Source organism: Wyeomyia smithii, chromosome 1 (genome assembly GCF_029784165.1).
Source record: "Wyeomyia smithii strain HCP4-BCI-WySm-NY-G18 chromosome 1, ASM2978416v1, whole genome shotgun sequence".
Classification (NCBI taxonomy): Eukaryota; Metazoa; Arthropoda; class Insecta; order Diptera; family Culicidae; genus Wyeomyia; species Wyeomyia smithii.
This window is the reverse complement of record NC_073694.1, coordinates 141,641,920-141,652,623: the sequence shown is the minus strand read 5'-3', so window position 1 is coordinate 141,652,623 and position 10,704 is coordinate 141,641,920.

Below are 10,704 nucleotides of genomic sequence, written 5' to 3'. Positions count from 1 at the left end.
CTTGGTGCGGCGACGAATTCTACTCGATCAGAGCGTCCCGCGGAGACCAATGTATGCACGATTTCCTGCCATAAAGCGTCATTGAATTTATCTCCTGGTATCATTGTCGGCAGTTACCAGTGAGCCCAGATACACGAGCTCATCGACGTCCGATGTACGTATCCACCATCTTCACAAAGGTCCGAGCCACAACGTCGATATCGTCGGCGAAGCCAAACAATTGAACCGACTTTTGGAATATCGTGCCACTCGTGCTCTTCTAATGACATCTTCCAGGGAAATGTTAAACAGTACGCACGAGAGATCATCACCTTGCCTTAAACATCTTCGGGTTTCAAAGGGACTCGAGGGTGCTTCCAATACTCAAACTACACACCTCACCCGGTCCATCGTCGCTTTGACCAACCGCGTTAGTTTGTCCGGAAATTCGTAGTCGTGCATAATTTGCCATAGCTGGTCTCGATCGATTGTGTCGTACACCGATTTAAAATCGATAAACAAATGATGTGTGGGCAGGTTGTCTTCGCGGCATTTCTGCATAACCTGCCAAACCGCGAATATCTGATACTTGGTGGCGCGGGCACCCATGAATCCCGCCTGGTAGTGTCCTATGAACTGGTTCGCAAATAGTGGTAGTCGACGGTAGAGTATTTGCTGCCCGGTAGTTGCAGCACTCCAGCTTGTCGCCTTTTTTATAGATGGGACACACAATACCCTCCATCCACTCCTCCGGTACTCGTTCTTCCTCCCAAACCTGTATTTATTCATTTATTTATTTATTTATTTATTTATTTATTTATTCATTTATTCATTCAACATCAACAGACTCAATCTGGTCCTCATGATTACATCTTAAATTATTTAAAAATATACTCATAATTCTAGTGCGAGGTAGATGGTAGTCGAAACCGGAAGATACACTATTGAAAACGCGCTGAAGTCCAATGAGAGCTCCGTTTGTCCCATAATTTGTACGACGAAAAGAAAATCGTACGAAATGGTTGTTCCGAACGACTCTGGAATTAACGTTTAGATTGATATTGTCTAGTATTACAGCACAGTCGGTTCTCGCCATCAGGGTATCAGATATTAACATAGCTCGTGAAAGATCACGTCTTACTTCCCAAGATTCAAGGCCGATGAGCTGCGCGCAATTTCCATGACTGGGGAGCTGCACAGTGGTCAAAGGCCGGAAAACCTTGATTTTTCATGTCAATATTTTTGATGTTTTGCATTTTTCCGAAGATTCTCAAAGTGTAAATAACCTTTTCCCAATCGATTGAGATATCTATTTTTAATTGCACTTTGAATGTTGCTATATCGAGCAATTTCGATAATTTTCATGTTTGAAATCAAAATTTTTAGCTCAACTTCAAACACCTGAAACTTCGTCAGTTTTGATCCGATTTTGATTCAACAAGTTCAGGAAATTTGTGTAGTTTTTGGTTGATTTCCAAGACTTCCCAAAAATATAACCAATTTCTCAATCGAGGTAAAACATATTGCTGAGAAGCCAGAAAATCATGTATTTCTGATTTCATTTCTTTTCTTGTGAAACAGCTCGGAACAATCGGATAGGTTTTTGGGTCCCGTTTTGCACATAGGGAGATATTTTGAAAAAAAAAAAAAAAAACTATGGAGACGTATGGTGGTCAGTTGTAAAATATTCAATTTCGTATATTTAAACAACATGATTGACTGGGAAGTATACAGGAAGTTTTTTTCGAATAGTTTCAAGCATTTTTATATAAAATTGTAAACCGCTTTCAATACTGCAAGAAGTATAAATAGAGAATAAATTGAATTGATGAGAAAACACATCTTTTACATTTTCAAGGACGTTGAAATAAACTACCATACGATCTCATATTTTCTTTAAAAAACCTCTAACTTGTCGCAGATAGATCTTGAATTGGTCAAGCTGAAAAATTTTCAAAATGAAATAAATTGAATTATGACGATTCTTGCATCACCCTAATCCAGAAAGGAGCACCCTAAGAACTAAAAAAAATGCGATTCTAAAATTTTTCGGTGAAGAACAAGTGTGGGAATCACCCCAATATTCATCTTAGCACCTATATTCTTCCCGTCGCTTTTATTTCGCTCTTTTCATCGCTCTTAACTTCCGACTACTCGACTTAATAAGGAAGTAAAATAAAACTACTTTAACTTAAAAAAAGTGAAATTTTACAGTACATTGAACAAATTAGAGCAATGAGATAAATATAGGTGTTGAGATGAATATAAGAGCGGTTCTCCTATCAAAATTTTAAGCAAGGTTGAAGCAAAAACAAAAATCTGATCATGAGAAAGGTCTAACGGAACTATAGGTGCATAAGGTGGCTATTTCCGACATTTTCTGACATTAGAAATGAGTTCACCACTCCAAAATTGTAATAGTATGTAATTTTAAATCATATAAAAAAGACTTTTAGGTTTTTTGTTTTTCCGACTTTTGTATGGAGACCTGCCACTGTGAGCTGGTGAGGATCGTTCCAAGGTAGATGTCAAAAAGCAAAAGTACAAATCTCCGCTGAATTGCTTCGATTCTTTTGGCACCATTAAAGTAATAAGGGTTCCAGACTGCCGAACAGTATTCTAGCGTCGAGCGAACTAATGAGCAATATAGACTTTTTAAGCAGTATACGTTTTTGAAATTCTTGGCCATTCTCATTATCAGTCCCAGATTTCGCGAGGCAGATATGCTCCTTAAAAGTGAGTTGACTATCTATCAGCATTCCTAAATCTTTCACAAATGCTGCACGCTTAATAGGTACTGCCCCAAGATGGTAGTCGAACATAACAGGTCGCTTTTTTCTGGTCAGCGAGATCACAGAACATTTTTCCGGATTTAGAGTCGTCGTATTGATGTCACACCTTTTGGCATAATTTTCCAACTGATGTTGTAGATAGAGAGCATCCTCTGAGCACCTCACTTTGGCGTAGATTTCCATGTCGTCGGCAAAAGATTTTCTGGGGCATTTGAGAATGCAGTTCACATCGTTGAAGTAGAGGATGAAGATTAAAGGCCCGAGGTAACTACCATGTGGGATTCCGGAAGAAGCATGAAATTCTTGCGATCTGTTGTTTTCAATTTTTACCATTATGTGGCGATCTGCCAGATACGATTGAAGCCAGCGTAATATGGTTTCGCCAAATCCCATTCGGTCGAGTTTTTCAATAGTAATGTTGTGGTCTGTTTGGAGCCCTTCAGACTTAATATCCATTGCAAATGAGGTGAACGTTAGAAGATTTTGGCATGAATCCATGCTGTGTATCAGAGATAAGAGGCTTACAATGGTGTAAAATTGGCTCCATCACGACCAACTCAAACAGTTTTGAGACTGCATTTGGTTAGCATGACAATCTCTACTCATCCGTTTGTAGCCATAGTTGACTTTTAGGTAATTGTCTCGCAAAGAAATTCCTTCATACTTGCAATACTTTCTCAAAGCAGCTCGCTTGTAAGATTTTAGGCGCCGTATAGCCGCCCTAGGTATAAATTTAGCCACCCTAGGTATAAATTTAGAGACATCTCGTTTAGGCACGTGACGACCCATAACATAGCTCATAATATAATTTGGGAATCGACCGTAATATTTATATCGGGGGATTTCGGCTAAGCGGTCCTTTAATTTGGAAACACTTATTTGATTCTGTCCAACGTTTCAACACCGGTTGATGTCTTCATCAGGGAAACTATATTTTGTTCACATAAGTTGGATTTTAACAATTTTCTTTTTTTTATACAAACATTGTCTACTTACAAATGCTAAGGTTCCTCGTCCTATGGCTTTTTAAAGCTTATGACTGTGTCTTTGGTGCAGTTGTGTGGTGGTGACATTGATAATTTGGCTAACTATGAGAAATTATGTGGTTTAGTCTGTTGTTTGTGGTTTTAAATTAAATATTTCTTACTGCTATTCTGTTTTGCTGTTTAAAAATCTGTGGTTGTTCTAAATGGCTACGTTCACTTTTGGCTATTGGGAATTAATATCTTGGCTATTGCTGTTTGAGCTATTTTTAGAGAGAGATGGACTATTGTTTGACATCTGAGTTAGAAGGGAGGCATATGCTGTGTTTAGACCAGCGATGTCCGTTCTCTTATTTACTACGTGTTGTGTGGTGTATATGTGACACATCTCTAAGAACGGGAGTGTGTTAACTGTTCTACTACGAACTGCAATTGTGGTGTTGTCTAGGTTGAATTTGTGTTTGAAGTCAACGCAATGTTGTATGAGTGCAGTTTTCTCTCTCATCTCTTCTATTGTTGTTGTTGTGTGGGTACCATCCATGATCTCATCTACACGTTTCATGTTGGATTTGTGGTGCAATAGTCTTGTGTTGAGTTTGTTTGATGTCATACCAATGTAGCAGCTATTGCAGTTGCTACATGGTATTTTGTAAACAACGCTTTGACAGTCTGATTTATCGAGTGGGTCTTTTACTCTCGAGAGAAATTGGTTAGCTGTGTTTGTTTGTCTGCATGCTATGTGGTATTGTGGATATTCATGTGTAAGCATTTTTGCTAGGCTTTATGTCAGCATCGGAACGTAAGGAACAGACCGATATAATTTTACCTGCTGCGTGACGCTGGGACAATCTCGAAGTTGTTCTTGAGTATGTTGTTCGGATGCTCCTGGGTGGATGAATGTTGTTCCGCGAAATTCACCAAACAGCAACCAACAAGAACCACTAAGATCCCCGCCAACAACAAATCCACCTACCCAATCCGACCAAGGCCAAGAAGAAGACACCGAAAACACCATCCACCCAGGAGCATCCGAAAAACTTACTCAAGAACAACTTCGAGATTGTCCCAGCGTCACGCAGCAGGTAAAATTATATCGGTCTGTTCCTTACGTTCCGATGCTGACATAAAGCCTAGCAAAAATGCTTACACATGAATATCCACAATACCACATAGCATGCAGACAAACAAACACAGCTAACCAATTTCTCTCGAGAGTGAAAGACCCACTCAATAAAACAGACTGTCACAGCGTTGTTTACAAAATACCATGTAGCAACTGCAATAGCTACTATATTGGTATGACATCAAACAAACTCAACACAAGACTTTTGCACCACAAATCCAACATGAAACGTGTAGATGAGATCAGGGATGGTACCCACACAACAACAACAATAGAAGAGATGAGTGAGAAAACTGCACTCATACAACATTGCGTTGACTTCAAACACAAATTCAACCTAGACAACACCACAATTGTAGATCGTAGTAGAACAGTTAACACACTCCCGTTCTTAGAGATGTGTCACATATATACCACACAACACGTAGTAAATAAGAGAACGGACAGCGCTGGTCTAAACCCAAGTATGATGACAGTTCTACAAGGTATGCTATTCACGTCGATGCATTAGTATTAGTGAACGTTATGAACTTTTTCCAATTTTGTATGAAATTTGAAATGATTTTGCATTTTAAACTAAACTTATAAAACATACTTTCCTGAAAAGTTATAGAAATGATGTTGAAACATGTTTTATTTGTGGGGAATACATAAACATGCTGCGGTTTAGGTAAAATATGCTGTTTTTCATCAATTTGCCGGTAACCTTTTTGCACTTTTCGTTATTTTATTGTACTCTAACAGCGCTTCTAAATAGAGTCGCTTATGTTTTATACAGTAACAAAAGTCATGAGCTATGACAATGACTAAGATTATGCTCCAACTATTAGAAATATAGCATTTTTATATATTTTATTTCGACATATTGTCGCAATTTTTCACACTAAATCTAAATTAATATCATTTCTAGTGTGTTTCAACTGGAGATTCACTCTCCAACCAAAAAAATCAGATATAAAACCACAAAAAACGAGAAATTTCCAAAAATGTTCTGAATTCCATACAAAACGCGAAATTTTTCATAACGAGATTTGTTTGTGTGCGTGGATAGACAAAAATGCAGCATACCTTGTAGAACTGTCATCATACTTGGGGTCTAAGCACAGCATATGCCTCCCTTCTAACTCAGATGTCAAACAATAGTCCATCTCTCTCTAAAAATAGCTCAAACAGCAATAGCCAAGATATTAATTCCCAATAGCCAAAAGTGAACGTAGCCAGTTAGAACAACCACAGATTTTTAAACAGCAAAACAGAATAGCAGTAAGAAATATTTAATTTAAAACCACAAACAACAGACTAAACCACATAATTTCTCATAGTTAGCCAAATTATCAATGTCACCACCACACAACTGCACCAAACACACAGTTATAAGCTTTAAAAAGCCATAGGACGAGGAACGTTAGCATTTGTAAGTAGACATTGTTTGTATAAAGAAAGAAAATTGTTAAAATCCAACTTATGTAAACAAAACATAGTTTCCCTAATGAAGACACCAACCGGTGTTGAAACGTTGGACAGAATCAAAAAAGTGTTTCCAAATTAAAAGACCGCTTGGCCGAAATCCCCCGATAGCTCATAATGTTAGAAAAAGTTTTAACTGCTGTGTCGATACTGTCGTTGTCAAGTTCATCATTTCAATTAATATTCAACAGAATGGTGAGAACAGCTAGGAGTAGCTGACTGTATCGATCATGATCATGATTGACCGTAAGGTGTAATGCAGGATGATGTACTACAGTTTTCACCAGGGGAGATACAGCAGTGGTAATAAGCGGTGCACAATCGAGATTGCTGACGAAGCAGAGATCCATTGTTCTGCCATTCTCGTTGTTTACGTGATTGATCTGCCGTAGACGATTGGAGCTATAGCAGTCGAACAAGTAGTTGATTCCATCGTGGAAAGACGACGCCGTTGGATCAGTAAACAAAAAACCATTGGAGCAATAGCGCCATTTTACACCGGAAAAGTTGAAGTCTCCAAACACAACTACCTCGTCGTTGGAATGTGCTTGCTCGCAGATTAAGTTTACCGAATTTGAGTGTGTGTTGATAAGCGTCAAGTCACGTGTCCTGTCTGGTAGGGTGTAGAAGGAGCAAAGGAAAAGCGAGTAGCCGAGAAGCGTCAACCGAACCCAAACCTGTCCAACGCTCGCCCACGCGTCGTTATCGATTAGCACAGCCTTAAATCTATGATTGACAGCTAATAGCACTCCTCCTCCAGTCAATTTATTGCTGTTCAGAGGGCAGCGATCTATACGGAAAACCTCGTAGTTGTCACCAAAAATTTGGCTCGACCTTGACAATAACCCAATACACGGCTCTAGCCCGTGTTTCTCTACCGTATTTCAATAGCTCGCTGGAAAGATGGGCCACCCCAGCACCTTTATTGCTTTTTAGCCGGCAAATCTCCTAATCCACCTCCAGGAGATCGAGGGCTGGAATCCTGATGCCAAACCGTTCTCGCGCTCTACTGCGTCGCCGTTTAGATGCTCGTCGAAGTGCTGCTTCCACCTTTAGATCACCTCACACTAGTCTGTAAGGAGGTTGCCGTCCAAGATCCTGCACGTACCGGCTTGCAGCACGAAGCCTTTATGGGAGCTGTTCAGCTTCTCGTAGAACTTCCAAGTGTCGTTAGCTTGGTACAGCTCTTCCATCGCTACGCGATCTCGGTCCTATAGCTGGCGCTTCTTCCTTCGGAGGACTGAGTTTCAGCTGTTCCGTGCCTGTATGTATTGTTCCATGTTTGCTCTTGTACGGTGTTGCAGCATTCTCGCCCGTGCTGCGTTCTTCTCCTCGACTAACCGTTTGCATTCGCCGTCAAACCAGTCATTTCCATGATTCGGAGCCCTTGTACCTAGTAGCGCTACAGCAGTGCTATCTATGGCGGATCGGCCAGCTTCAAGAGTAGCTGCGCCAAGCTGCTCTTCCGTGGGTAGCGCTGCCTCTATTGTGCTACTTCGGCGTCTCGTAGTTGCTCGATATTTGGTCGCGGCGTTTGACTTCGGCAGGTGTTGTACACCGTCGATAGTTTTGAGCGCATGCACACAGCTACTAGGTAGTGGTCTGAACCTATATTCGCACTGTGGTAAGTGCGAACGTTGATGATGTCGGAGAAGAACCTGCCGTCGATTAGAACGTGGTCCATTTGGTTCTCTGTCTGTTAGTCCAGGTGGATTTGTGAATACCTTTGCAGGGAAAGAAGGTACTTCGGACCACCATACCACGGGAGGCCGCACAGTTTACGCACCGATGGCCGTTATCATTAAACACGGCATGCAGGCTGTACTTTGCCTCCCGTCCTACCTTAACATTTATGTCCCCAATGACGACTTTCACGTCCCGTCGCGGCCAGCTATCCTAGAACTGCTCCAACTAAGCGTAGAACGCTTTTTCCTCGTCGTTGGGTTTTCCTTCATGTGGCAGTGCATGTTGATGATGCTGCAGTTAAAGAACCGGCCCTTTATACTCAACTTGCACATCCTTGCGTTGATCGACTGCCTTCCCATCACGCTTTAGCGCATCTTGCCCAGTACTATGAAACCGGCTCCCAGCTCGCTGGTGGTGCCACAACTCTGGTAGAAAGAAGCCTTCCTGTGCCCGTTTTCCATACCTTCTGTCTTGTCCAAAATGACTACAAGGTATACAGCCCTAGAGTTGTATGAAATGGTGACGTGGGACTAAACACTGTAATTAGGGGATTTTTTGTTACAAAATATACAGAGCCTGCAGACAGAACCAAGGTGTTTGCTCAGCAACTGTACGAATTTTTATTTTCAGTCTCCCCTGAAAATCAATGTTTTGAAATATATTCAACAACATTCGAAAGAATATCATATATATTTGGCGATATTAATATAATCCTGTAGTATTTTTTTGTGCAATCAACATGTATTTGACAAGGCACAAGCATATCATTCTTGTTAAAAAACCACCAAGAATTTCTCGAAATGCGTAAAAGTCAGAATTAATTCTATATCCTCGACAACCAAATCCAATAATACTAACGTTATTTTATTTAATAGTTTTGTCTTATTTAACTCTGAATAAATCGAATCTATAATATGGTTCTTACTTTCAAAATAATATTAAAGCCCTTACAAAGGTTCATCAATTGACAAACATAAGAAGATATGTCTAACAAAATTATTAACAAGTTCCAGCAAAAAAAACATAACAATCAACAATTCCATTTTTGTTTTTTGCTTGACAATTTTTTCATTCACCTACAACTACATTCGCTGTATTACGAAGACTGCTAATATACATACGTTTATTATGGTAAAGCTTTGAGAAATAATATATCATCTAACCATTTTGAAATGTGAAAGGAGATTCTAATGAATCTTAGTAATTAAACCAAAAATTCACAAGCATTCGCAGGCTTTTACTCTTCTATTAATGTGTATATGCGGAATTTACTCTTTCGATATTATCCGGTCACGATTATTTAGTGAATACCGAAGGTAAAAATGAATAAATATCCGTTGCAAAATTAACAATTCTTGTTGAATAGGTTATGGTAATCATATTTATGAGATAAACTTTCAATCACCATCAACAGCAGCATTGCAGTTTTTTCTCGATTACACACGAATAGAAATGTACGAACAAAAGCGTACCACTGCAATATGAATAGTTCCACTGCAGTACGAATAGAAGTGTACCGCTGAAATGTACGAATAGAAGAGTACCGCTGCAATCATAGACGACGAGAGACCTGCGGTTCTTTACTCCACTGGTACTGTTGCTTTTACTGGCATGTTTTCTTTCAAGACATCAGTTTTTATAAGGTTTTGAAAGCAGGTTTAGAAATTGTTCAATAATGGAGATTGTTTCAAACTTTTCGGAAAACTTTTACCTTCGAGACATCGTTTTAGTCTAAGCTCATGGAAGCAAAAATAAATTGACCAATTGGGACGGGGAGACTCTGTCAATTTTTATATCGATATTGATACAGAGAATATCACGGGGAACGGATGGTGTCCATTCACGTCGTCTGTGCTAGGGATGCTCGCATGTAATTGGATTATTGTTCGCGTAGGTTTCCCTGTAACTTTTTATTAATTTTCACCGTTGAGCAGTGAAGTAATAATGATAACTATCGTTTTATAAAATTGTTACACATTTTATCTATCCAACAGCATATTGGTTATTGTTATCCATCATGTGGTTATGCTGTTATTAACGTTTGAAATCTGACGCAACATTTGCCAGTTTCTTTCCCAATTTTACAGAATGCATCCCAGTATAGTAAACAAAGACGTAGTCCCACGTCAAAAGTTCCTGCAGCGCTTCGACTTCGAAGTTACATGGATGTAGCTCGTCGTAGATTATTCAGTCGCATCCTGTCCTAAGTTTCCAGCCATAGTCCTTACTTAGTTGCCAAGGTCCATGCCGATTGTTCCGATTCGTATTCCCCAACCGATCCGATTGGGCCTTCCCCAACCCCCTGTCTCGCCGGGGGACCGTCGTTTCAGCTCGGGACCATCGTTCCAGCTCTATTTAGAGTCCCACGCTGACACCAGTGCGTTGATCAGCCGCTCCTAACATGAAGATCAGGCGCTATTTTGAGTCGCACCATCTTGGTGAACAGAAGCTTAGGTTGGTGAAGCATTTCTTTTACCGCCAGAATATGGTTTACGCGCCAACCATCGCGTTGCACCTTCTCACATAGCTATTGTCGGATGACAACATTGCCCAGGCAACACCAAACAGTTTTATTCATGTTTCAACCGTCAGTCTTGTGTAATCATATGACTCGAGGAGGTGAGAGATAGGAACTTGTGAGGGCCGAAGCTATGTTTGACGCTCCTTCCAGGTT